The sequence below is a fragment of the Lynx canadensis genome, chromosome A1, assembly GCF_007474595.2.
Source record: "Lynx canadensis isolate LIC74 chromosome A1, mLynCan4.pri.v2, whole genome shotgun sequence".
Lineage (NCBI taxonomy): Eukaryota > Metazoa > Chordata > Mammalia > Carnivora > Felidae > Lynx > Lynx canadensis.
In genome coordinates this window covers 151513242-151539968 of record NC_044303.2, presented here as the reverse complement: position 1 = coordinate 151539968, position 26727 = coordinate 151513242, and the positions used below count along the sequence as shown (strand labels likewise).

At 45.5% G+C, this 26727-nt stretch overlaps 1 long non-coding RNA gene across 1 annotated transcript; it reads left to right on the top strand.

Annotated features, from left to right (window-relative positions):
* The first annotated feature begins 5390 nt into the window (after positions 1-5390).
* Positions 5391-26032, top strand: LOC115520212. The gene is made up of 4 exons (XR_003970723.1): positions 5391-5530; positions 17293-17429; positions 19292-19341; positions 22872-26032. It is a non-coding gene; the product is annotated as an uncharacterized LOC115520212 (long non-coding RNA).
* The last annotated feature ends 695 nt before the right edge of the window (positions 26033-26727 follow it).

Sequence of the window (26727 nt, the reverse complement as noted above, 5' to 3'; positions counted from 1 at the left end):
TTTGGAGAAAAATTTGGGGGACATTAATACTGGTTTTGATAGGAGTTTACGCGGTCGGAGGTCTTTCGCTTTAGCGGGGAAACAGGAGGCTTGGGAAGGAGGACTGTGGATATCCTAGCAGTTTGGGGACCGACCTTTTGCACGGAGTCATTGGTGCAGACCCCAAAAATCTGGACATTCAGGTCTTTGGGAGAGCGAGATTCAGTGCATTAGCCACGGTTTATCCAAACTGCTCAGTTACAGGCAAAAGATACCTGCCGTGCCCTCATTGTGGATAGGGCTTCTCTTGGGTTGGTTTAATGATGGCCGATTAATAAAGCCAGTACTCCGCTTTCAGTGGGAAGGGACCTCCCATTAGGCCACGCCGTAGCTACCTCCAAGGTCAGCATCAATAGCACCCAGGGGGCGGGTGCAGGCCAGTAGAGAGGGCTCTCGGAGGCCCCGCAGCAGGTGAGTATCCCGCCCTTACAAAGGTCTGAGGGGGCGCCTCAGGTAGCTCACTCTAGCCTGGAGCAGCGAGGGACAACAGATGTCCCTGGAGAGAACTCTGGAACCTAGAAACTGCGGCTTCGATTTTGTGTGTGTGTGTGTGTGTGTGTGTGTGTGTGTGTGTCTGTCTGTCTGTCTGCGAGGTACTGAGAAGCCACCCTTGACACCTCTCCTCCAGGATACAGTTCCCACCTCCCTCCCCAGGCCGAGGCGCCGCCCCCCAGCCCGAAATTCGTTCCTCTTCTCCTTGGCCTTTGGCCCGGGCGCTGCCAAGCCAACGTTCCAGGCCCGATCCGCCGCCAGAACCCGATCCAGCTCAGCACCCACACAGGTGTCAGCTTGAGCTGACATTATGTAATGGATTTGGCAGCCCGGGCTCTTACCAAACGGAATTAAGGAGGGTAGGGTTTTCTCTTTTCTTTTCCTTTTTCTTTTGACTACATCTGGTGTCAGGTGTACTTGATCCTCGGCAGCAGGTGTTTTTTTGCAGGAAAAGACCAAGCGGAATGGCGGCTCAGGTCAAAGCACTCCCGGAGAAGGGCCAGAGACAGGCCTGGGAGCCCTGTGACCAGCCTCCAAGCTCCCCTCCCGGAGCCGCTCACCTGAGGTTGTCCGGCGGCCGCAGCCTCAGCGAAGGGTGGCCTGAAGTCCAGGCGGGAGGGGCGTGAAGGAGGCACCCCCCACCCCCGGCTCGCTCTGTTTTCTGGCGAAAGCATATGACTCTTTGCCTTTTATTAGCCTACATAGCCCCCTGCGAGCCTGGTTGAGTGTAAGATAGGACGCAAAATCAGGAGATTCGAGGTAAACTACCTTCGCAGGTGACAAGGAGCCCAGCCTTCATCTCGGTAGTTTCGCCTGAAAGCAACCTCGGGCAGGCACAGGTCTCTAAAAGTCAACCAGAGAGCCAGTTCGAGACTCTTTATAAGACGCCAAGATTACGAGACTCTTGCCCAATTAGAATTTTAAAAATATTTTACCAATTTTGGTGTGCTGTAGAAGTATATTTCATAAACCGCCAGCCCCCATTTTATAAGACAGACACGAAAGAAAATTTAGGAATGGGGAGCATCTCCCTCTCCAAACCTTCAGTTTACTTGTGGGCACCAAATAGTTGTCTTCATGGATTTCAATGTCAAGGGCTGGTTCGAACTATTAAAGACCCAAGGAAGGGTTTGTGCTTTAAAGAGCCAAATGCTCAATTTCGGGTAACGGGTTTAATTTGGAATGATAACATAGGAAATAATGTTTAAATGACCAACTGAAAGGCTAAATTTAAGTCTCCGTGTTCAGTCACCAATATCATATCATTAAAGGTGAAGTGAAGGCTAAAAAACAAAGGCTGGGAGAGTTATGACAGTAACTGTAAGACAATGGCCAGGGGCTGGGTGTCCAAGTGGTTATTTACAGATTTGGACATGTATCCCAACTCCTTAATTTGGACTGGTGAGTTCAATTGAAAACTCACACTTACAAAGACTTGAGTTGCAAACTACACAAATAAAAAGCTCTCTCCCTCTAAAGTAGCTCTCATATACAGAGGTAAAGCTGGCAAACCTTTAACACTGATATTTTCATGACCCTGAAGTGTCCTGTACCCCTATGTTAATTGTAGCACCAATGATTACCAATAAATAATTTTTTTAATCTTGTGAAGATAAGCAGGGAGAAGAGTAATATCTGCAGAAAAAAATTAAAACAAAGTTTAAACTAGCTCCATTGATATGCACTGGTCAAAAATGTTTAGTCGTGAATTATTGCTTCCTTGGTGCTGTGGAAGCCATGGATGTTATCACAGGAGCTCTTAGCAAAAAGAATCAGGAAGCAGCACCCCACCCCCACCCCCACCCCCCACCCTGTTTTGAAATGCACAGGAGTTTCTTCACGAATTCTGTTTGCTGGATCTCATCTTCCAGCTGAAGATCCTGTAGTGATCTGGGAAGGGACCAGCCCTGACATGCAGCCGTCTGTTCCTGGGAGGAACTTGGAGATAGAGCTATACTTTCATGCCAAAAGGACAAAATGATTTTGCCCAGAAGCAGGTTGTGTTTTCAAGTTACCTTTCCGGTCTAATCACATGGTGCTTAAAAGACTGATACACATAGAGCACACTCATCAGTGCAGTCACGAGTGAACCAGTTTCCGTTTGGGGTTTTCCTCGAGTCCTCCTAAAGGGTCCCAAACCTTCCAAAGGGGCAAGCTGTACATCGTTGGGGCATCAGTGGCTATTGGGTGTCGAATTCAGACATTTCGGGGCATTTTGCTAGTAAAGAAGATGAAATCTCTGAGGTCATCATAGACAATTCAGTAGGGGAAAAAAGGAATGCAATTCATAAAGTTGACTGTTTAAAATACAAAGAAAAGTTCTGCACAATGTTAAGCCTTTTTAAATATAACCGAAATTTCTTTTGTCATCTTCTACCTATCAGATAATCCATTAGTTTCTTTTACCTTAATTGTTCTGTATTTCAGAGCTGTACCTTGTTGAGCCCCCTCCCCTTCCTCTGGGGACCCTAATCCTGAGGCCTCAGGATTAGAAGCAAACAGCAGCTAATAATTTCAAAGAAAGAAGCACGTTCTGTAAAAGTGTATTCAATAAGCAGAGCAGTTTAATTATTAAGCAATTGTTAAATAATGAAAAAATGACTTCTTTCTCCATCATACCATTGTACTCTAGCCTGAACGTTGCCCTTATACAATTACCCCCTTGTAAATGTGCTACTGATCCACGGAGACTGCACTCTCACCCTCAGAAAACAAGCTCCAAACCGCGCGGGTGCGCGAGGACCGGGGTGCTGATGCGCGCGGTGTGCGCTCGTAGCGTAGCGACCCAGTGGGGCAGGCTGGGCTGGGGTCTGCGTGCTTCCTACTTTCTCTCCTATCACGGCTCTCCAAAAGAATTTTTCCAACTCCACTTTGGATTGGTAAAATACGGTCCGTAATTAACAGACTGCACACCGGCTCCTTTTGCTGAGGGGAAGTAATTTCATTTGCCTACAACGAACAATTTTTAAAGAACAACTTCGTTTGTTCCATTTTCCTTCAAAACTGGGGTGGGCACACACTAGCGATATTTTACCATTCTTATTCTTGAATGATATCCGGCAGGTAAATGGGTTCTAAAACATGCCAGATGTTGAGCAGTTTAACATTCAGGGACTTTTTTATGCCACAGAATAGGTCTACAAGTCTATGGCAATACTAATCCCTTAACTAAATATACAAATGCATCTCTCACCAAACCATCCACTGCAGTGGGAGAAGGAGGATGGTTACCGTGACATCATTGCTGTTATTTAAATTAAACTGCTATGGCAGAATATAATTGTTAATAAAAGCCTTCTTCTCCCCGCCCCTCAAGGTTTCCCCTCCCCCTCTGGCATTTTATGACGTGCCACCCACGATAAATGTAAGCAGAATTATGTCGATCCCGGTAGCTATTCTATAACTGTAACGTCGCAGCTACAGGTCAGCAAGGAAATGCAGAGGATAATTACCTTATCTGAGGAATAGTTTGAGAAAATATACTTTTTCATGAGTTTGGGCTGCTGGTGTTTAAACTTTTCTCTTTAAGTGTGTGTGTGTGTGTACCCAGAGAATTCTAGGAACGCTTGCGCGCACCTCTGTACTATCCCCATATTTGTACATTAAAGGCTGCCATGTAATCATTCCATTGGGCTGGCTTAATGCATTTAACAGAACTAATGGGTCGTCTGTGCCGAAAAAGCATGCTCCTATTTTTTAATCCCGTCACGTAATAAAACGGTTTTGTACCAGTCTGAGCCTTCCACCTTTATCCATTATAGATGCTCTTATCCAAGAAAACCATTTCAACAACTTTTGGATCCTGATAATTGCTAAAATGTCCCCCTTCCTTCTATGCAACTTTTTTTTTTAATTTTTAAAGCTTATTTTCGTGTTTAATAATAACAACAACAACCAATCCTTGCTACATAGAAACTCGGTTGAAATGATCCGGTGAGCTCCCGCCTTGGTCCTTGCTGCTGAATCTCAAATACTGGATATGATCGGACTTGGTCGTGGTCTCCAAGCTGCAGGAGACCGAAGCTACTTTTTCGTGCCAGGATTTCACCTTCTTTCTAGCCTGGAGTGTGCGCGCGCTAAACACACACACACACACACACACACACACACACACACACACACGCCCCTCCGTAAAAATAAGCTGAGGGGGATGCCCCAGTTGTGAACAGAGACGCAGGACTGAGGCTGAGCCTGGGCGGTGGGGAAGCCGCCCGTGTGAGCGTCGCCCGCACCAGGGGCTATGGCTAAGGTGGGCGCCGGAGATCAGGGTGAGGACGCGCGGGGACTGCGCGGGCTTCCATTTCTTGTCTGAGACGCAGGCGAAGATGGCTAGGCGCCCGAGAATGAAATCAAAGTTCCGTGGAGCTTGGAGCCCCTAGACAGCCACCCCTGTCCGGGCGAAGGAGAGCCCTCCGCGGTCCGAGCTTAAGCGTGGAGCGGCCTCCGGCGCTCAGTCGGCTTGGGTAGAAGCCTGCGAAGGGGGTCCCGCGGCGCTTTTGTACTGCCCCGCCTCGGCCAGCCGCGATCTGACGCACCGGCTCCCCCGGGACGCTGGGGGCGTCGCACTGCAGCTGGGTGGGGAGCAATTTATCCCTCGCGTCCCATCCCAGCCCATCTTCGGTTACTCCACCCTACCCCTCCCATCCCTCCACCTCCTCCTCTTCCTCCTCCTCCTCCTCTACCTACGCCTTCACTACCTCTGATTCTCCACCTCCTCTTCATCCTCCATCCTATTTCTCTCTCCCCCTCTCCTCCCTCCCGCCTCCCTTCCGTCTCCCCCCCCTCCCTTTCTCTTCTGAATAAGCAAGCTTTTGCCTCTAAAAGTCACAAGTAATCCTCGTGTGTGACAGAGAGAGAGAGAGAGAGAGAGGGAGAGAGAGAGAGGGAGGGAGAGACCAGCCTGCCGAGAGGAGCGGCAGGCAGGAGGGGAATCTGGCACAACGGCTGGGAGAGGAAACTTGACGCTTCTGGGCCACCATTTGCCAGGGCCTCGCTCGAGGTAAGTACCCTGGGAACAGCGGAGTTCGATTCCAGGCAGGGTCCAGCCTTCCCCCGTAGCCCAGGCCCGAGAGACGGACACAATTACCTGGGGCTACCCAAATAATGATGAAAATGGAGGTGGGGTGAGGGCAGGCGGGCGAGGGTGGGGGCGCGGGCAGGGTTCCAGTCCGAGGGCGGGAGCCAAGAGGATGCGGTGCGCGCCTGGGAGGTTGGACGCCGGCTTCTTGCCCTGGGGCACCCCGTGCGTCCTGCCAGGGTTCCAGGCGACCACGGGAGGTTTCCAGCTACCCGATTTCCCACTCTGTGCTGCGCGGTCCCACAGCTCCTTCTTTTACACATTTATGTGCAAATGAGATCCTGCTCTGTCATGAAGTGACAATCTGCGCCTCGTTCAAACCTCAGAAAGGGAAAGTTTGGCAAGGAGGGGACTGCGCAGCTCTGCGGTTCCCTGGAACCTAAATTGGGAACCATAGATTTGCGCAAGGAATTGATAGTTTTCTTTTTTTCCTTTAAAAAAATTACCCTTAACGAAAAATTGTATGTATTCAAAAATATTATTGGATTACTATGTCTGATCAGCTGCTGATTACCTACCAATAAGCGTTTTAAACACACACACACATTCGCGCTCGCTCGCGCGCGCACACACACACACATACATATACACACCAGGGGCTATGTGCAGTCGGGAAGGCTATCATAAGTAACCAAGAATTCATAGTCGCGAGGGCTTTTAAATGTGTAAAGAGTGTGTACGTGTCCTCCCTGTGTACAGAGAGCAGAGGGAGGGGACAGAGGGAGCGCGCGTTGGCTCGGCGTTTTCTCTGTGCCTGTGTGTTTCGTGTGTTGTCAGCTGGCTCTGGTTTCTAAGCGCTGAACGCTGCCAGGGGCGGGGGCCGGCATCCACCATCCACCTCGGCACCCTAGTGGCGAAACAGGACTCATTTGTTTGGTGCAGAGCGGTGACGACCTAGAAGAGACTGAAGTGTGGTTAGGTCGGCACCCTGCCATCCATTACACCTGCGGCAGATGGCTCAAGTGGTAGAATGGTTTTGTTTGCGGGGAAGAAGAAGGGAGGAGGGGGAAGCTAGAGCCTCGCCCCACTCTAAGGAAGTACCATAAAGAACCAAAGACATGAAAGAAGCCATATTCGTACCATCAAAAGCAATAATGTCGCGGTCCATGAGTGAACCTGGGACATGTTAGTGACCTTGGTGCCTGACACCAATTGATGACATGGCAGAATTTTAGGATCAATATATTTTCAAAGGTATTTGTGATGAAGCACCTGCTTCTTCCCTACACACACACACACACACACACACACACACACACACACACGTCTCCAACCAGATGCACACAGGTGTCCTTGGAGCTATACTCCCTGTAACCAAACGTCATTGAGCCCCTGTGGATTTCACCGAAGCTAAAAAGGGAGGCCACTCCCAAGGCAGGGAGCCTCTCCTCTCCCCAAAACAATTTTTTGCAATCAGCCTGCCAGCTACCACACACAAGCCTCCCCTCCCCAGATAACCAAATAGCTGGGATTTAGTGGGGTTTCTAATGTAACTGTCTCTTTTTCACAGGCAATGATGTGCCTTTCTGAACAATATTCTCATCCTTGCATCCCTTTCTTCCTTCATGCTCCTTAACAAGCAGGGAAGGAAGTACACACACACACACACACACACACACACACACCTCCTCCCAGGCGAGCCCTGAGGAGGGCAGGTGTGACAAAGGAACACAGATACAGTCTAATGATAGCTTAGCCTGTCTTCATTCCTTAATTTTCTTGCTAAGAAAGAGGAATTAAAAGAGAAATATATTAAGGAAGACCTAAATAGAATGAGAAGCCTCATCTCCACCTTTAGTTCACATACACATCACTGTAAAACCCATGGATATATATCTGTATATATCTGTATACTACATTACATATAATATAATGGTATGCATATATTCACATTTCTTGTGGAATAAGAAACAATTTCGCTGGCCTAATTTTCTGTTCCGAATTTAATTGGGGTTTAACATGATTATGCTTTGGGGGTGATTAGGTATACAGAGAAATTCCACCATTTTGACACATAAGTTCTATTTCTTTTATTTTCTTTAATAATAAATTAACAATTTTTAGATGTCAATAAAGCCAAAGAACATCAAGCAACAATGAAAAATTATTCTAGCTAAGATTTTCAAGTCACAAATGAAGCTACATTCTAGAAACCTAATGCTTCCCAAGAAAGGAAAACATTTCAATCCCTGAATTTGCCAAAGTGCTTTCAATACACAGAGACCTCTGAACTGGGTTTGGTTGATGGGTGCTTGTCGTGTGCCCATGTAATTTAATTTTCCTGTAATCATTTTCTTTTTTTGGTGAAGGTTTCCATTTACAATGAGAAAGTTGACTTTGATATGCAGTGGGGTGCAGGACTCATTGAGAGAAATGCCATTAAGATATAGCTCTATTTTATTCATTATTAGTAATACAGGTTTTATTATACATCATACAAACTGCTAAGGGCCTGCTCTGAGATGTGAATTCACATATTATCAGAATACATTCAGAGAGACTTGCAGGATAATTTTTAAAAAGAAGAAGAAAATACTTGCAAATAGTTGAGGGGCAGGCTTCTAGAGCATTTTAGACTTTTTTAATAAAAAAAAGGAAGGAATTGGTTCTAAGACTCTTGACTCTAGGGGCACTAAGAGATTCCAACCTTATTTAAACAAAACAGAATTAGCAAAACGTTGCAATTGTAGATAATGCAGACAAAAATTTAGCCCTAACAAGAGTCCTTTCCCCCTTTTCCTCAAAACACTTTATTCTTAATTTCACCTTATTCAACTTTGCTTGCTTGCTTATTTATTTATTTATTTATTTATTTATTTATGTATTTATTAAAGTAGTCTCCGTTCCCAATATGGGGCTTGAACTCACCACCCTGAGATTCAAGAGTCCCATGCTCTACCTGCTGAACCATCCAGGCACCCCTCAAATCACTTTAGACCCTAGTTTCAATCAGTATCTAAAGCTAAGTAAAATAATTTCCAAGATGAACTCGAACTTTCTATGAAAAGTTTTTTTTTTTTAATTCTGGGATTTTAATGAGTAGTATTTTAAATGGAAAAATCTCAAGGATTCATATTAGTTCAGATACTCCAATCTTTCAGGAGAAGAAATATATATTTTTAATACTCAAGCAAGTTAACACCCGAATCACACGAAATCAGGTTTCTTAGGCCCAGGTGAGACTCAGAACCAAACACGGGAAATAGGAGGTATCTGAGGGAGAAAAGGAGCCTAAGATCCCTCTTTCCTCCACCCATTGCTGGGACCCCCTGCTTTTCACAGGAAATGGCTTTTCTGCTTGCACAGAAAAGACTGATAAGAGAAAGTAAGTCTGGAATACGTGAATTGGTTTCTTTCTGGCCTCCTACTTCCTAGGTTTTCCTCAGACCTCGCCATCCCGTGGCACCCTCTCCCAACCTTCCCAACCAAAGCCAACAATCGAAGCATTTACATTTACATTTTTAGAATCTGTATGTGCCCTTAGGTCTCGAAATATCGCCATCACCCCAAATTTGCCTTTACTTCCGGCGTAATTAAGAAGATCATAATCCTTAAAGAAAAACCACCCAATCTCTATCCCCGGCAACGGTGACAGCGCGCTTAAGGTGCGCGGGGCTGGCGAGCATTAAGGCTAGGCTGGTCTGCGTGCCAGCCACTGACTGTGAGCCTATGTCCTTGACTCGCACATTTCTCCTCTTAGGGGAGGATAATGAACTCTCCTAGGTTCCTCATTTGCAAAGATATCATCTTTAGTCAGCACTGAAATGGAGGTGGTGGAGAAGAGGCCTGGGTCATGAACCCGAAGAGGTCAGGGTTCCAACCTCAGTCTGAATCTCTCATAAAACTAGGAAACGGTGGCCAACTGCACTGCGGGTCCCTTCGGTACTCAGAAGAAAGAACCTCGGGCTGGGAAGCGTGTGTGCCCGCGTGATTGTTCAGTCTCATCCTACAACCCCCCGAGGAGTCTCTAGAAGCTGAGGCTTTGTCTTCCTGGGGGCAGGCGAGGCCTAGAGGGGCAGGACGAGCCCTGGGCGCAGATTCCTGTGGCCTCCCAAGCCCACGCAGACGAGCACCCCCAGCCCAGGGCCGCCCCGACGGCCACGACGCGGTGCCCGCGTAGCCAGTAGGTGTCGCTGTTCCCCTGCTGGCCCGAGCCAGGAGCCCCGCGCTGGCCCCCCGCGCCACTCAGCCTGCCGCGCCAGGCAGGTTCACAGACCTACCAGAGCTCCCGAGAGAGGGCCGCTATCCACCTGGGACTCTCCTCTCGCTCACCTGGTCACGACCGCAGCGACACTGGCCGGCCTAAGGGAGCGCCTTGGGGGAGAGAAAGAGGAGAGTGGGGGGTTGTTGGGGAGCAACGCGGGGCCCCGACGGAAGCGGCTTGAAGCCACCAATTCTCCCTCCTTTCTCTTCTCTTCACGTGCTGTGGGCAGCGACCGGGCATAGGGAGCATCTTGGTAGAATCCTGAGCCGGGAGATTCAATCGGGGCTCTACAGTGGCTTTAAAAATAAGAGGTTGAAATCCCAGCTTCGTGGGAGCTAGCCACACAAAGAGTGGATTGGTTTCAACTTCTTGCATCAAAAAGAAGAAAAAGAAAGAAACCTGGGCCTGGCCACATGCGCGATCTGCATACCATCTTGTACACACATCTGCACGCAGAAATGCCGGGTAATCGCGACCGCCCCCCTCCCCTGGCCCAGGAAGGAGTCAGTATTTGTATGTGGTTGTCTTCTCCCAAAGCATCGCTTGCCAAATATTATTCCCCTTCGGAAACCTAGTAGTTAGCACGTCTTTGGGCTCTGTATTGAAATTCTAGGTATTGAGAATTCTGCGCCCTTCTCTGGCGTCCTGCGGTTCCCTGCCTTCGTCCTCGGCCTCGGTGTGCCGCGTAAGAGATTATTGATCAGAAGCGTTCTTTTTGTGTGTGTCTCAAAAGGAGAAGGTTTGGCTTATGAATACTGAAAGGGATATTTACACTGGGTACATCCTATAGGTAAATGGAGATTTTCTTATGATTCTGATTGTTTTATACAGGAAAATCACTGTTCTGGTTTGTAGATAGTAAGGGGGAACCGCACTGAAAACGCCAAATTCAGAACTTCGAGTTATTGAGTTAGCATTCAAAATGGAACTGGCTATGTATTTAAACTAACGTTTAAAAGCCCTATCTTCTTTTAAAATGTGGGAACATTTTGCAGTAAAAAATTTTAAAATCCCACACTTGATCTATATTTTTTGATAAACGCAATCAGTTGGTGAAGAGGAAAAATGTATCAATCAAATATCAAAGAGGATGAAAGAAAAATTCTTATTTAAAGCCCAAAATATTTTGGAACACGTCTTCTTCCTGACTCTGGGCCTTGGTCTCACTATCTTGGAGGACAAGGCTGGGCAGGTGTCTAAGTATTCAAGGGAAGCCTTAATTTTTTAACAAGAGGTGGCCAACATCATCTTTAAATGTCATGCCTTTTGCTATGTTTCACAAAATTGGCTCCTTTATGTTAAATCTATATCTGTTATACAATTCTAAACAATTATTTCTGATACTGAGAGGGCAAATTAATCATTTGGTTATGTGGGAGGGGGGAGAAACACGTGTCTAATTGGAGGTTCTGAAGTTCAGTGAGGTGATATTTTTAGCTTGGAAAGTCCAAAATCAGATATTTGGGTATCTTCCCCCCTCCCATCTTTTCCCCACTGCCTCCCCATTTTACTTTTATTCACCCAACCCTTTGGGCTCTCTTTTCTGTTTTCTCCCACTTTCCTTTGCCTCTGTCTTCCTTTCTGTCCTTGTCATCCCACCCCCCACCCTCACCACCACAGCTCCTTTCCTCTTTCCTCTCCCTTCCCTTCTTTTCTCCACCCCCCCCCATTCCGCTCCCTTTCTTCTATGTTGTGTGTATCTCTCTCGGTTTCCGCGCCCCCCCCGCGCACACACACCCCCCATTTATCGCCTGATCCTATCAGTCAAGTTAATATAAAAGTAGCAAGTGGGAGGCCTGGACACTTTGGGGAGGTGTCGGCCGCTGCCAGGTTACCGGACGGAGTGGTGGCCCTAGATGCAGGGCACGCAGCTTGTGGAGGAGTTGGGGTCTGCCCGAGGTTGCGGGGCTTATTCAAATGCCGCCCGCTGCTGCTGTGATTCGCAGGGACTCGGCCTCCATATGGTAATGCGGGGCGGAGTGGGGGGAGGCGCAGAGGGTAGAGGAGGGGAGGATGGGGGTGAGGGCGGGGTGGGAGGGGGCTCCGGCACCGCGCGCTCGGCTGCCGGGCTGGGACAGAGCACCCGGACCCGCGGCGGCGGCGGCAGCGGCGCTACCCACCCTCCGCCACAACACCCACTGAACCAGCGAGCCACCGAGCCACCGGCCCCCGGGGTAAGCCACAGCGCGCGCACGGCAGTGACGGTGACGGTTCAGATGCTTCAGGTTACTACCATGAGCCAATAAGGGAGATTAGAAACAGAAAAGGAGATTACTGAGAGATCAGAGATAAGAGGTGTACCTCTCTGTGTCCCTTGTCACACAGCGCGCGCGCGCACGCACACACACGTCTGTACACACATGCATGCACAGACATCCGTACATGCACACATTCCTTGCTAGTACCATCTAAATATATGCACCGCCACTCTACGCCCTGAAACGTGGCGGTGTATTTGTCCTGTTCCCTGCATAAAGGCAGGCAGGTATGTTAGAGAGTCTAGGCAGGAACAAACCGCCACGCACGATTGAACTGCAGCCAAACTGGAAGAGACATTTAACCTGCCGAATTGTTTCGCTCAGCCAGGTGCCCCCCAGAAACCGGCAATTCTGCAACCAGTTGTGAAATTCTGCAACTATTCATAAAATGTGCTGAAAACGTACTTTAGGAAAGGCAATCTTGCTATGTATGGCAAGGTAAGGGCAAACCTAAAGGATGAGTGTGTTTCCGTTTTTTAATGTTTTACGTGTAGCCATCTGACCACTTTTTATTGGGTGACATATCATATGAGCACTTTGGTGTAGGGCTGGAAAAACTACAGCCAGAGGTAAGGCTGGAAATGCCATAAGAATTAAGCGTGCTAAAAATGGATGCTGGATAGTCCAGCATGAAAGATGGCATACAGCTGTAGGTTTAAAATGGGAGAAAATACATCTGAATATTTATACATGAAAGCCATTGGGAAGGGCCGAGTCTTGCCCTGAGTATCTGTGCAGGTAAGTTATTCATAAGAAAACTAATTACCTGTGCATGTACTTGGATTTGTTTAATTGAATAAGCTGCATGTGTGCATACTTGCTGTTCTTGGTGGCTATGCAATTATGGATTCAGTCTTTTAAAAATGATAGCTTTGGGGGAATCTTAAAAGTGGACTTCATACATTTTTATTTCCAAAAGCCATTGTGCTGAATAGATACGTTGCCAGGAAGGAAAATCTGACCCTATGAACGAGATTACCATTGCTTGAAATCTAACTCAAGGCCTGTATATTTTAGGGTAAATCAACTGACTTAATATAGTCAGTTGTTTTGTTCATTTGTTTTCATTTCAAAATCAGGAATTAAGGATGCTTTTCAATCGAGATAATGTGCCTGTTTCCAGTCATATGAGATAAAAATGAAACTCAGTAAATTTTGAGTGTAGCAGATAAGGTACAACATACAACATGGTTGAAAATGTCTTCCTTGCAGAAGGCTGTCCGTTGCTGTGTCTACACATTTTAAAATAATTTTTTTTTACAGTAAGAAATGCTATAAGGCTATAGGGTAGCGAATGCCGCAACTCTCAGGCAATCAGCACAAAAATTCTTTAGAATCTTTGGAGTCACTTCCCTTTTTACATACATTATCCCAAACACACTGGCCCGAACTGTGTTTTTGCTAATCTGAAGTTAATTAGATAATCAAACTTAGAGCCTTCAGCGATGGACATTACAGCCGACCAAGGGGGTATGTCAGGAAAGAAAAAAAAAAAAAAATGTGTCTTTTCTTTTATGACCAAAGCAGGAGGTTATACAGCTGGCATTACATACATGACAGATGTGCATATTTGGAGCCTTAAATACACAGAAGCAGAGAGGCAACTGTGCATATTATCTACCAAGAGACAGCAGCAGACACTCGCCAAAAAATACAGACAGAAAGGGACAAGAAAGACAGATAGACATAGTAAGATAGCAAAAAAAGGAACGGAGGGGAGAATCAATAAAACGATACAATCTGAACTTTTCGCGAATTAAAAAATGCAAATATATCTTTACATATGCATCAGTATTAAAAATAATACACGCTGGAACCAACAGGAGCGGGAGCAGGAGGAGGAGGAGAGAGGTGGAGGAGGAGGAGGAGAGGAGGAGGAGGAGGAGGAGGAAAGAATGGAGGCGCCGCGGAGCCCTGATTATGCATGGGCTGGAGCTGCCTCCTCTAACCTGTTCTTCTCCGAGCCCGGCAGCCGGCGGTCCTCAGCCGCCCACAGAACAGGAGCCGAAACAACCGTTCCCGAAGGCTACAGCGTTTATTTTTCTCTTTTGGGGGTTTTGGCGGTTGTTTCAGGGGCTCGCCAACTGGCCCCTTTAATTAAAAGCTTCAATAAAAGGCGATCGCGCCAGGAATGCACCGGCTCCTCTCCGCGCAGGATTTGCATATTTTTTTAATGCCCTAATTTCCTTGATGTATGTAAATGTAGCCGGACGTAGAGGGAGACAGGGAGCTGACGTCAATGGACGTGACCTCGCAGCTAAACCTTGAACGTGAAGCCGGGATGGGGGAAAACACGGAGCGGCAGCCGGCGGAGCCCGCTAGTGCGGGCGGCGGCAGCGGCAGTAGCCAAGCCCAGGCCGGAGGAGGCCAACGGGCCCCGTCCCGACCCCGGGGAGGACGAGACTCCGTCTTCTTTCGCCACTGCCTGGCTTCCAGACTCTCCAGCCTTCCGGCCGCACACACAAGCTCTTGTCTTGCGCCTCCAACCCCACCAAATACACGTTCTTTTGCTTCCCTCAGAAAAACAGCACACTCAAAAACAACAAACCAAAATCAACAGATAACAAACCAGATCAGATCCCCAAATGTTATAAGACCAATGCTCAGGTAGCTTATTAGAAAGAAGACTGACAATGGAACATAATTTTTTGTTTTTTTCGTTTCTTTTTGTGGGTTTTTTTTTTTTTTGGCTTCTCTCCACAACAAGAAGAGGGGGCGACCTCAGACAACAGCAAATCATTCCTAAAACATGATAAGCTACACGTGTTTCCAGTAGGGAGAGGTAAATCGCCCAGCCGACTGGTGGGAGCTTCTCTTTTTGGTACCTATTTACCTGTGCACTCATTAAGCGCGTCAGCTTCATTAACAGGCATGCTGTTAGCCTGCGTTGTAATGTGATGAAGTGTGCGTGCGTGTGCGTGTGTGTGTGTGTGTGTGTGTGTGTGTGTGTGTGTGTGTGTGTGTGTTAAAGGGGTGCTTGGGCTGGTGAGCACCAAGGCAGGGGCTGCGAGCGAGATGAGAGAGAGATTGGTGATTCTCCGAGACCGCCTCTGGGATTTATCTGCGGGGCCATCTCAGCCAGAGATCCTGGGCTGGAGTTCGAGTTTCACCCATTTGGGGAGGCAGGGTGTGCTGGTCAGAGAAGGCTCTCTCTCTGAACAGCCAGGCCTTTCCTATTACATTGTGTGGGAGGAGGGCTTTTGAGGTGTAAGCCGTTCCGTGGTCGCAGCCCGGGGCGCTGCCTCGCTGGATTCAGCCTGGTGTGTTTTTATCTCAGAGCTCAGCAGCCTCGGCGAGGAGGTAGCGACTCTCGGCTACCCGGCAGGGAGGCCTTCACACTACTCCCCACCCCCGCCCCTCACCCAGCACCGCGCGCCGGCGTGTGCGTGCCTGCGCACCGGGCGGGAGCCACTGGCACCTCCCAGTGCACATCCGCCCCCGCTTCTGCTCGCTCCCCATTCCTAGGCAGCTAAGAAACGATCCTCGGCCTTCTCTGGGCTGGGGCCGTGTGAAGCCCCGGGCTGAGGGCAGAGCCGCTGGCTGGCGAGGAAGGGGCGCCGGAGGACGCGGTGTCGGCTTCCCAGTCCTGCCCTTGGCCGCCACAGCTGCCGTTTCTTCGTTTCACCTCGCAACCTTAGCTTTGTTTTCCTGACACGCTCGTGGCTACCGGGCCCCACGCCTTCGAGGGGAGTGTATGCGTGTGCGCGGGGGGCGGGCGCGCGCGGCGGGCGGGGGCCCTCCCGCCAAGGACACGCATGGCTGTCTGTCCTCCGGCTGCACTTGGCGGGAAAGCTGGGGGCAGCCGGCGGGTCTTTGCGCCGGCGGCTCTCATTACCACCTCCTTTCTGCCCCCCCCCCCCGGCCGCATTTACATACGGGCCACTCGCCTGAATTTTTATAGCCCCCGTTCCGCCCCCGGTCGCACGCGCGCAGGCTCGGACCAAGTGCCCGCGCGCGCAGACACCCGCGCCCAGGCTGCGGCCGGCTGGGAGCGCAAGCAGGCCCAGGGGTGCAAGCCGCCCTCGGCGAGACGGATTCTTGCACCCTCCCTCTCGTGCCTACACCCCTGACAGCCTCCCGGCTCGTGTTCCAGGAAGCCCACTTTGCCCCCACCCTTCTCTCCCTGCACACTCCCACCCACACCCTCCCACATCTCTTTGCCTCTTTTCCTGGAACACACACACACGCACACACACACACGCTTTTTCTTCCCCCTCAAATAGATAACCCCTATGGCGCGTCCCTGGTACCTTTTGAATAGCTCTGGAGTTTAAAGAATAAAAATCCTTATAATGTATTGCTTGTCTTCAGCCAAACACATTTGACGACCACAACAAAAAGAGAAGGAGGAGTGAGGAAAGGGGACTTGAACCAAAAGACCTTTCTTTTTTTTTTTTTTAAAGTCCGCAAGTCAAAAGGTCATTCTCCAAGTTTGTAAATAAAATTGCAAAGGGAGTCCTTAAAAAAAAGAAAGAAGGAGAGGAAAGAAGGAAGGTAGAAAAGATCCACAAGTTACATAAAATGGTGCATTGGAAAAACAAGACAGGCCTATTCTTTAAAAAGAGAGAGAGAGGGAGAGAAAGTCTAAAGAAATCAAGAGGAAAATAGAAACTGGGGGGGGGGGGAGAGAGAGAGGAGAAAATAAAAGATAGAAAAGGCAAAAGAAGTTTCCAAAGAAATGTGTGCTTTGCATCCTACAATAGGAAAATGTAGCCATTGCCCTCCTTCAGACGAGACATTTCTAATTTGTTCCGTCTGTCAGGAGGGGACTATGAGAGGTTTGGGTGCAAATTCATTATCTCTGGCAACGCAGAACGTAGTGTGGGGACTGAAAAAGACCGTGGCAATGGATGAACAATAGGGCTTCAGTTCATCAGTAACAAAAGCAGTGGGGAAATTGGTTGAGTTTCAGAGCACGTCCTCCTCGGCAGAGGGGGCTGGACTAGACCTTGGACAGCCCCCCCAAAAACTTGCCGAGCCTCGCACACACCACTTCACTCTCCACTCCGAGGCTCAGGGAGCAAGTGCCTGGAGTGGGGGGGAAAAGTTGGCTTTTTTCTTCCTTCGTCTTTTGCGTCCTTCTCTCTCTCCCAAGAAGGGAAGATCCGTTTAAACTATTTTAGACGCAATCAAGCAAGAATCACCGTGTGGAATTGAGCGGCAGTTTTAAATGTGCTAAGGAGAGGAATGATCTGAAAAAAAATTTTTTTTCTTTTTTTGAGACGCCGAAAGGAGCATGCTTTTGCACTGCGGCCGCCCTGTGTGTGACTGACTCTGGATCTTGTCTTCTGGCCAGCGCCTCGATTCCTGCTCAGCTGGATTTGGGGGGCAACACTGCCTCGAGCAGGGAGGAGAGCAAGTGAGTACCGTCGCGGCCCGCAGGCGGCAACTCGGTCGGCGGCACAGGGCCAACAGCCCGCTGCAGCCCGGCGCCCGCGCTCCTCACCTCGTCCTCCAGCCGGTGACCGCAGAGCCCCGCTGCGGGTCGCTCCGCGGGCCAGTCCGGGGCTTTGCTTCAGCTAATTGATTGTGAGTCTCGGATGCTAAACCTGTTGATCTCTTGAGTTGTCTGAGCCAGAACTGTTAATTATCCAGCGGTCTGACCCCCAATTGCAGAGAGACGCCAGGAAAATTTCACATGGGAAAGAGGAATTTTGTATGTAATTTTGTGTTGTTGGTGGGGGGACTTTTTTCTTATAAACCTAGAGCTAAGTACAATCGTATTTTGCGTTCCTGGATTCAGGATTTGCATTTTGTTGAATAAATCTTTTAACCACCTCAAAGTTGCAATCACCTGGCAACGAAGTGAGGCTCTGACTGGATTCTGGTGTAAACTTTATGTACACTAGCTAACTAGACCTAATGGATTTCCACTTTCTCTTTCTCTTGCCTTTTGAATTCTGGGAGCCGAGAGGCCGCTTTACAGGGTTATCCTAAGTTCAGATTCATCAAGATAACAGCCACCATGGTTAGTTATTGGGACTTGGAGCATTTCAGCTTCAGATGCTTCTGGTATCTGAGCGGATCCCGGTCCCTGCAGTTTGCCTGGAGCCCAGACCCCGCGGAGGGAGGCAAGACCTTCCTTCGGTGGCCTGGAATTGTCTGAGGGAACACGGGGAGGTGGGAACTGTATTTGCATAGGTGTCTGCGGCGTTTTCTCTTGCAAATGTACCGGCGCTGCTTGAATGGGGGACTGTCTTACGGGGTCAGGGCAGCAGTGGTATTGATCAGAAGTTAGACCGGAGGCCCTGTCAAGTCACGGCCATGGCCGGAGGCTCTTTTGGAGCCGTGGCTGCCGTGGGCCCAGAATGGCAGGGTCGGATCCAGTTTCCTCCCTCTTCTGGTGCCCAACTCTTCCCAGCACCCTTCTTCCCCACCTTGCCACAAGTAATTAGGGCCCTGTCTCGGGAAAGGAGCTCCCATAGTCAGCATAATTGAACCAGTGGAGTACTTTCATTTTGCAAAACCAGTAGCCCCACCCCACTACTCCAAAATAACAATAAGCATTAAAAAAAATCATAAAAGAAACGCAACCTATTTTCGAGAGAGTAAGACTTCTTTAATATGAGTCATGGAGGAATGGGGGAAGGGAATAAAAAAAATCCACCACTTTACAGCAATCAGGTTTTACATTATTCATTGATTTACTGAAGGAAATAGCCAATCAGGAGCCATAGATATGAATGCACATCTCACCGTGCAGTGGCCTTACAGTAAACTATTTGCATCTTTCTAATGGATTAGATATTTATCTAGGGATTCCCATTGTTTGAAAGGCCTGGAAATCTAGTTCCTTAAACATTTAGAAAATATGACTTTGTTCCAGTCTTGAAATTCTTACATGGAAGAACTCTCCTTCGTCTTTTGTATGGCAGGTTATAGTGTTCAAATCCCTAATGTTTTTTAAGAGTCCCACTTCTTCCAAGCTAAAAATAAAAGAAAAGAAGAAAGAAAAAAATTAATTTCCTAAACCCCTCCAGATTCTGCATATTTTGCATTCCCATTATCATGCATGTCTCCATTTAAATGCAAATTAGCATATTTAACCCTGTGGGTGCTGAAGCCCAGCATACATTGTACTGAGGTTTTTTGGAATCTCTTGGCATTTAAAGGGATCATGGTAATTGTGATACTTTAAAATGAAGCCAAATCTAAACATGATTGTATAGATATATGTATATATTAAAACTGTGATTATTTGTTTTCTTGACTGTTTTTCAGAAGAGACTACAAAGAAGCATAAAATGAATAGACAATACAACCAGCCAAAGGTAATTTAAATTTTTACATTTGGTAAAATAAAAATGACGTACAAAGTCCAAATAGAATATCATTTGCTGGGTGGTAGGTCTGTAGTGTATTGCATATGTCCCAGTTCATGCAATAGGTACAGTTCCAGAAAAATCTAAGTTTCCATATGTGCAGTTTTTTCCCCTGTATGTAGCCTTTGTATACTATATATCAAGGATAATGCAAACATAACCTGTAACTGCCTATAAAAAATGAAATTCGGGATACAGAAGACATAATAGGACACTTTTTTTAGAAAGTAAGCCAGACAAGTACCTTGCCTGAACTATACAAATCACTGTAAATTAAATGGCTTTTATGTAGAAAATGGTAGTGTTGACTGTATTAGTGGACTGTGGTTTACACACATAAGAATCTACAAACTCAGTGTTAAAAAGGGATTTCAGTAATAGGCCAATTTTTTATATACCATGCAGTAGTCTGAATAGGATTCAGAGAGGTATTATAAATATTAGTAGCAAACCTGATTATTTGCATTTATGGAATAGCATGAGTCTGATACAAATATGTGGAAAATCATAACTTTTCACTTCTGACTTAAGCAGAGATTGTTTATTCCCAAGAAAACCAGGATGTTTCAATTCATGTTTCAGCCATCTGGAGACCTATAAAAAGATGAGAAAACAAGCATGACAATCATGTCCTAATCTACTGGCCATTAATGGGAATTTATTAGAGAATGAGCAAGCAAGCCATTTGAATTCAGTACATCCTTCAATATGCAGATTTCAAAAAGGGTATTCTGTAGCTCAGATAAATAGCTTTCTGAAAAACAGAAATATCTGAAATATAAACATGTAGGTGTTAATAGTTGCTCATAACAATGCATGGCAGGCATTTCTGGGAATCAGCACAATTGTTTCAACTGTTTCAAATCCCAAGTAATAATAGAGTCCTTGAACTGTATATGATAAACCATGGTATGGACGTTGGCAATATTCAAAATAATCAGGTGTTCAGTACTAAGCCTTGCTATATATCTTTTATTTCTCCATACCTTGAAAGAGGATAGAGAGGTAAAATATTTGATTGGCTATATGGCTAATGAGCACACTGCCCATAATCATTATGTTAGCCATTTTCACTTTTTGGAGCTCTCACAATGAATCTACAGTATATGTGGCATGCATGGGGGCCAGTCCTGGAGTCAGCTGATATGACTATGTGGCACTGCTTTAGAATATGCTATTTTAAGACAGTATTTTCTGTAGCTTCTAAGTGTAGAAGCACTTCAAATGGTCAGTGTCTTGGCTTTCATGATAGTTACTTGGGTTCAAAAATGCATTTAATTTTTAAATGTGGAAATGTAGCCACACTAATTTGTGAATTCACACAAATATGGACTGACACACAGAGACATACATGTATCACATCTCTACTTTCACCACCCCCCACCCAGACATATGTAAAGCAAAAAGATATTCTAAAAATATCTGGCATTCCTTAGGGTTTTGACTTAAAGAATTGAATTCATCTGATCATATGCTTGCTTTATGTAGTACATGCCAAATCACTAATGATTCTGCTTCGAGGTCTTGGAAAGCAAAGCCAAAATACTCTCAATCTTCCAAGGCAGCAAAGCTCATTATGGTTTTACATAATGTCAAAGTGGCATGTGCCTCAGTGATGTGTTCAATTCTATCCATTAGTTTATGTTGTGACCTCGTAGTTCTAGAAGGAGCAGTAACTCTATGGGAGTGTGTTTCTCTGAATTACTTTGTAGTTTGCATGTACATTTTATATGTAACCCAATGCAGCCATTTCTGATCATACTTCTTGTACCAAGATTTGATAAGAAAGATACATATACTATTTCCCCAACTTAGACTTTTCTAGATAATAAGAACATGAATGCTCACCAAAAAAAAAAAAAAAGTAAATAAAAATCTAAGGGAAATTGGCATCCATGTTTCTAAATTGTATCTTTAATTGGTGTAATATTATTGTTTGAACTCTAGATTGGGGCTTAGCAATTTTGGTTTTCTTTACTTGTCAGTCTTTTCTCTGGATTTATGTATGTGTGCTCTGTATGTAATTTGGTAAGCATATTCACACTCATGTCTTAACATGAATAAATTTCTGAATTAATGGAAGAGTATATATTAATGCTGAAAGTGTTTTAGTCATTGGGGAAAATAGTCAACCTAAAGAAATGAGAGTATTGTGATAAACTAGTGATGTGTGAAATGAATATGAAGGTTTATAACATTCGCTTGTAGCATATATTTTAAAGAACAGTAACACCACCAAACAGGACTCCTAATTTTGGAAAACAATCAGTAAAGTTCACCCAGGGTGGATATGCACCTTATGTGGGTTGCACCTTAGATATTCTGTTGTGGGGCATCTGACTCTTAGAACTGTACATATTATAGATGCATTAAACATAGATTACCCATTACGAAGGAGAAGAAGAAAAGAGCTTTTTTAAGTGACCATATTTACACTTTGAAAAGTCCTAAGAGAGGAAGGAGGCTAATTAATTAATAAAACAATAGTCCCCTCTAGATAGAAGAAAGGTGGGGGTGGGGAAGGGGAAGGAGGGGTGGAGTTATGCTCTTACCACCCAGGTGTTTTGTCTTTTTCATGAGGTAACAATACTTTTTTCATAATTTCATAAGGAATACTAGTGTATTTTGTCCTTCTGTACGAACATTGATGTTTGAAACTATAAACAAAGGCTCAGCATTTTTATTACAGCAGAGTTGTGTACAACAGTAGAAACTAATGCTGCAGTGCTTACCTGTGCCAGATTCTAAGGCACACACCCTATACAGTCATTAAAACAAACAAACCAAACAAACAAACAAACAAAACAGGATGAAGTCGGCCTGCTTAGAGCATTCCGTTTGAACTTACAGAGCAAAATATGCTGCCCTATCGCCATGGTACATAGATACAAAACATGACTGAGCTGTGAAGCCATTAAAAACACACCACCAGAGCAAATTGTCAATGTAATCACACATCGACTCACTGCGTAATACAGATCTGATTCCCAGCCCCAGAAAGCAAGGCCCTGCTTTAAGCAATAGCAAAGTGCCTTCCATCTGTCTGCCCATGCAATCTGCCAGAAGAGAAACGCAGGCAAAGACGTTCCCCAGATCTGAAATGCTTTTATCTGTCCTTAGAGAGAGATTTCTTCCAGTCTTTGGATATTAGAGCGATCTACAGTAGCACCGAAGAGGTAAAAGGCCGCGGGTTGCTTTTCCTGGAGCAGTCGGTAGTGCTAGCGGAAGAGATGTTGATTGAGAAAATAGGGCTTGTAGCGATGCTGCCGCTGCTGCTGCTGCCGCTGCCGCTGCTCGGGCAGGAGGCGTGGGGCAGTTGGCTGATCACTGATGCATATCAATAACCATGTACTTGAGATTTCTCATGACATCATCATTACCTTGGTCTCCCGCGGTCTCGAACCTTTGACCTTGCCGGGCTGGTCCACGTTTTGGCTGTGAAAGCCCCTCCAATGATGGCCCTTTTCTCCTTCTTTCAGACCGGGGGCAGCAGCACACCAGCAAGACGGCATCTTCTCTTCCCCAGCCTAGAAGCCCTGTGAAATCGAGGATCTTCCCCCTAAAACACACACACACAAGATATGTGCAATCAAGCTGCCACCGCTTGGTAAAAAGCTCATGGTGCCTAACCCAAAAGGATCAGGAGCAGATCCCTGAATCAGCTGTCACCTCTTCTATAGAATGGGATGTTTTTTTTCCTTCCTCCTTAACCTGCGCTGGAAATTGCCGTTGGCTTTATACATCTCTATAGAGGGAGGCTAAAGAGTCTTGCGTGAGAATGAAGCAATTTACAATGCAAATAGAGGCCTGTGGAGGGACGGATGCTGCTGCACACTCCTAACCGCCCGCTGCATCTTAATAGCTGGTTTTATTTTCTGATATTAATAGATGAATTGTTGGCTAACGCTGCCGGAGATTACTTGCTGAAAGGAAAAAAAAAAGTTCGGAATAAACTTTGAAAGCAACAGATCTCGTTTGGATGTTTTAGCCGCACACACAAACAGAAACCAGGTCATATTCACATACAAGAAGGAATCTTGTGCACGGCAAGTGTCCTGGAGGACTGCTCTTCGGTACTGCCAGAGAGAGCGGGATCTGGAATCTGGCCAGAGGAAGACAGAGGCGTGTGAGGGAAGCGAGTTGTTATCTTTGGTTATCTAGCTGTATGAGTGTATTGGTCTTCATAAAGCTAGATAACCGAAAGTAAAAACTCCTTCAAGATCGCCGGGGAGCGTGTGAGAATGAAAGACTACAACCAAGAGACAGTAAAAACCAGAAAGGTCAGGAATACTTATTGAATCTAACTTTGCTTTTGTTTTTGTTTTTGTTCTTTTTCCTTATGTTAGAGGTGGGATTAGAAGAAATTAAGTGACACACAGATGCCAAAATAGAAAGGTGTCAGCTACTTTGAGAGGTGTTGTTACAGCTGCCGAGGAGAATTGTATAGTGCTAATCAGTAAAGATGCATGTATAGTTTTTAAGGCCAAAGTTTATACGAGGTCCCCCCCCCCTTAGAAAGCTGTTGTAGAGACGTCTGGTATCTAGTTTAAGAATGATTTCATAATACATAGACTTAGGCTATTTACTTCTGAGGTCTCACTCCCCTGAAAAATTTGAAGACTGTGTTTGGAAACTACATGTACTGGGGTTGTATATCAAATTATATTAAATTAGACTTTCAGAAAAGTTTATAATGGAAGGTTAATAATTTGTAACTACTGAGGACATACAGCTAGCAGAGAAAATGCAAAAACACACACACACACACACACACACACACACACACACACAGCAAAGGCTGATTTTTTATTCTTCTATTCAAAATACAAGGACAGATGCTTCTCTGTTCCAAGAGGGTTTCCTTGAGGAAGCTACTGAAGCAGAAAGACATGATGGAGACGAGATCGCCTCCCCTCTTGTCAAAGTGTTAAAAAAATGTTCTGTCTTACTCTGCGCCTAGCATTGGAAATGAAAGTGACATTTACGCCACAACCCACGTGTGCGCCTCCTCTCTTTTTGTTTAAGGATGATCAGGTCTATCCAGGAAACAGCTCTGGCATCCCAAACTGAAATAATTAGGACGTATATAGACCTGACAAAAATGGAAAGGGGGTGGGGAATCTGAGGGTCTGTCTTGCCTAATTGATTCCGATAAACGGAATGCAGGAGATGTGAACGGCAGGACGCTCCGATTCCCACGCTCGGGGGCAAGTGGTAAAGCGGGCCGGCAGCCTATGACAGACAGCCCTGTTGGGGGGTGGGGGTATGAAAAAAACATCAAGCGCACACACCATACTCATCTCCATCGCTTAAGAAAGTAGAGGCATTTCCCACCCACAGCCATCTGCAGCCTCCCAAATGGTAGCACCAACTGGTCTGTAGCTGCTGCATACATGCTGTCTGTTTCTGTTAATTCTGTAACCACTGTTTAATTTGGCCATAATTAAGTTCAAGTTTCTTCTTTGGTTAAGATTTTCAATATTTAAGGAAAGCTAGTAGAAAGCAGTTCCAAAAAGTTTCCGCCTGCCCTTCGTGTCAAATTCTCAGTCTGTACTTTTGGCCTTGTGACTGCCTTTTGACTTGTTTGGGGTGGATTATATTTAAAAATGCAACTTTATATAACAGACATTATTATTGCGTCATCAGGCTGTTTACCCCTTGACATGATCTATGTAGGAACTTGGCCTGATTATGCCAGTAGACACAGTGGAAGTAAAACTATAAAATCATCAGCCTATAGAAAGTTAATTACAATAATAATACGATAAAATGTTGTTTTGATATAGTTCCAGTGAGATGCATTCTAAACAGCCATTTTTATTTACTCTAAAAATGACTATACTTAGCAGAAACTTTGGGACTTTGGAGGTCCCCACTGTAATCTTTTCATAAAAGTTCTTACATTGTTCCACGTGTCAACAAGCAAACATTTGTATAGGCATTAAACGTAAATACAAACATTGCAATAAGAAAATGCCTAACATGGCCTGTTATCTTCCATGTGGCCTAGATTACTGACAATCCCAAATCCCAAATATATACAGTTTTTCTTGAAAAGCATTACATTTTTCTTTGTAGCTTCAGCACCTTATAAGACTTCAGACTGGAAAAGCGTGTAAAACTACTGTTAGTTTCAGTTAGAAACTCTGAGAGACTTTATTAACGTAAATTCTCATTATGGCTGCTGAACACGTGCCAAAGTTTTACTACAGTAGTGACCGTTGAGAAGACCCTTGTTTATTTACATTTGAAGCACTGTTTGTGCAAACAACCTTTCATTGTTAAGTGCCTGTATTCCTTTCATTTACTTCATGTCCAGGGGTGCTATTTACCTAGAACCATTGTCTACTACAATTAACATTTACATTACAAAGTGTGTGGTTTTCTTTCTCAAGGAGGTTCAATTAAGGCAATAAGATGTTTGCTAGGGAAACCTATTGTTTACTGAAAGCACTCAATGGAGTCAAATTACTGAAGCTTTTGCTTACATCTTGGTCTTTTATGTAAATGTGTTAAATATAACATCTAAGGAAAATAAACAATATTATAATTATGTGTTTGCCATTGTCATATCAAACTTGCTTTGTACCATACTAATGTTACATGACTTATCAATCAATAAAAATACATTTCAATGTTATTATTTTCATTTTATTTTTTGCTGTTCCACTATTCTTGATGCAACATGTCCCAATTTTTCTTTTTTCTATTGCACATCAAATTTCTGACATTTTGTTTTATTTGTGTGTGTTGAAGAGAGGTACTGTATCTGAGCATGGGTCTGAAGGATGTCCAAGGTAATCTCTACAATGACCTTATAATAAGGTGATATTTCTTTGAAATCTGAAATATTCCAAAGGCATGTACATACAAGTCAAAGGAAGTGTAAATATCAGTTAAGTAGTTCTTTGAAAGCTAGTTTTAACATTGGCAGAAACCGGATCAAGTTTATTTAGCATACCACTGCATTGTAAAACAGTTGGAGTGAAGTTGCAGGTTGCGTGAGTATGCATGTTAACTAGTGGGAACCAAGCTCAGTCTTTGTGAAAGGGGAGCAGCAGATTGCTGTGCAAGGCCAATGTTAAAAAGGCAGCTGAATTTAACACCATCTGGAAGAAAAGATCCCTTCACGACTTTCTCACACCGTCAGACAAAACTAGTGTCTCTTGTTCCGAGCCCTTGTCTATGCAACCATACAATACTGAGTCATTATACTTTTGCTGAGAGAAAATTTGAGAACACAATATGGGTAACCAGTGAATGACCAAGTTTCATTGTGCCCGCTTAAGTCGATTGAAATCTACGTCTAGAGCTATGAATGGTAGTATTGTTTTC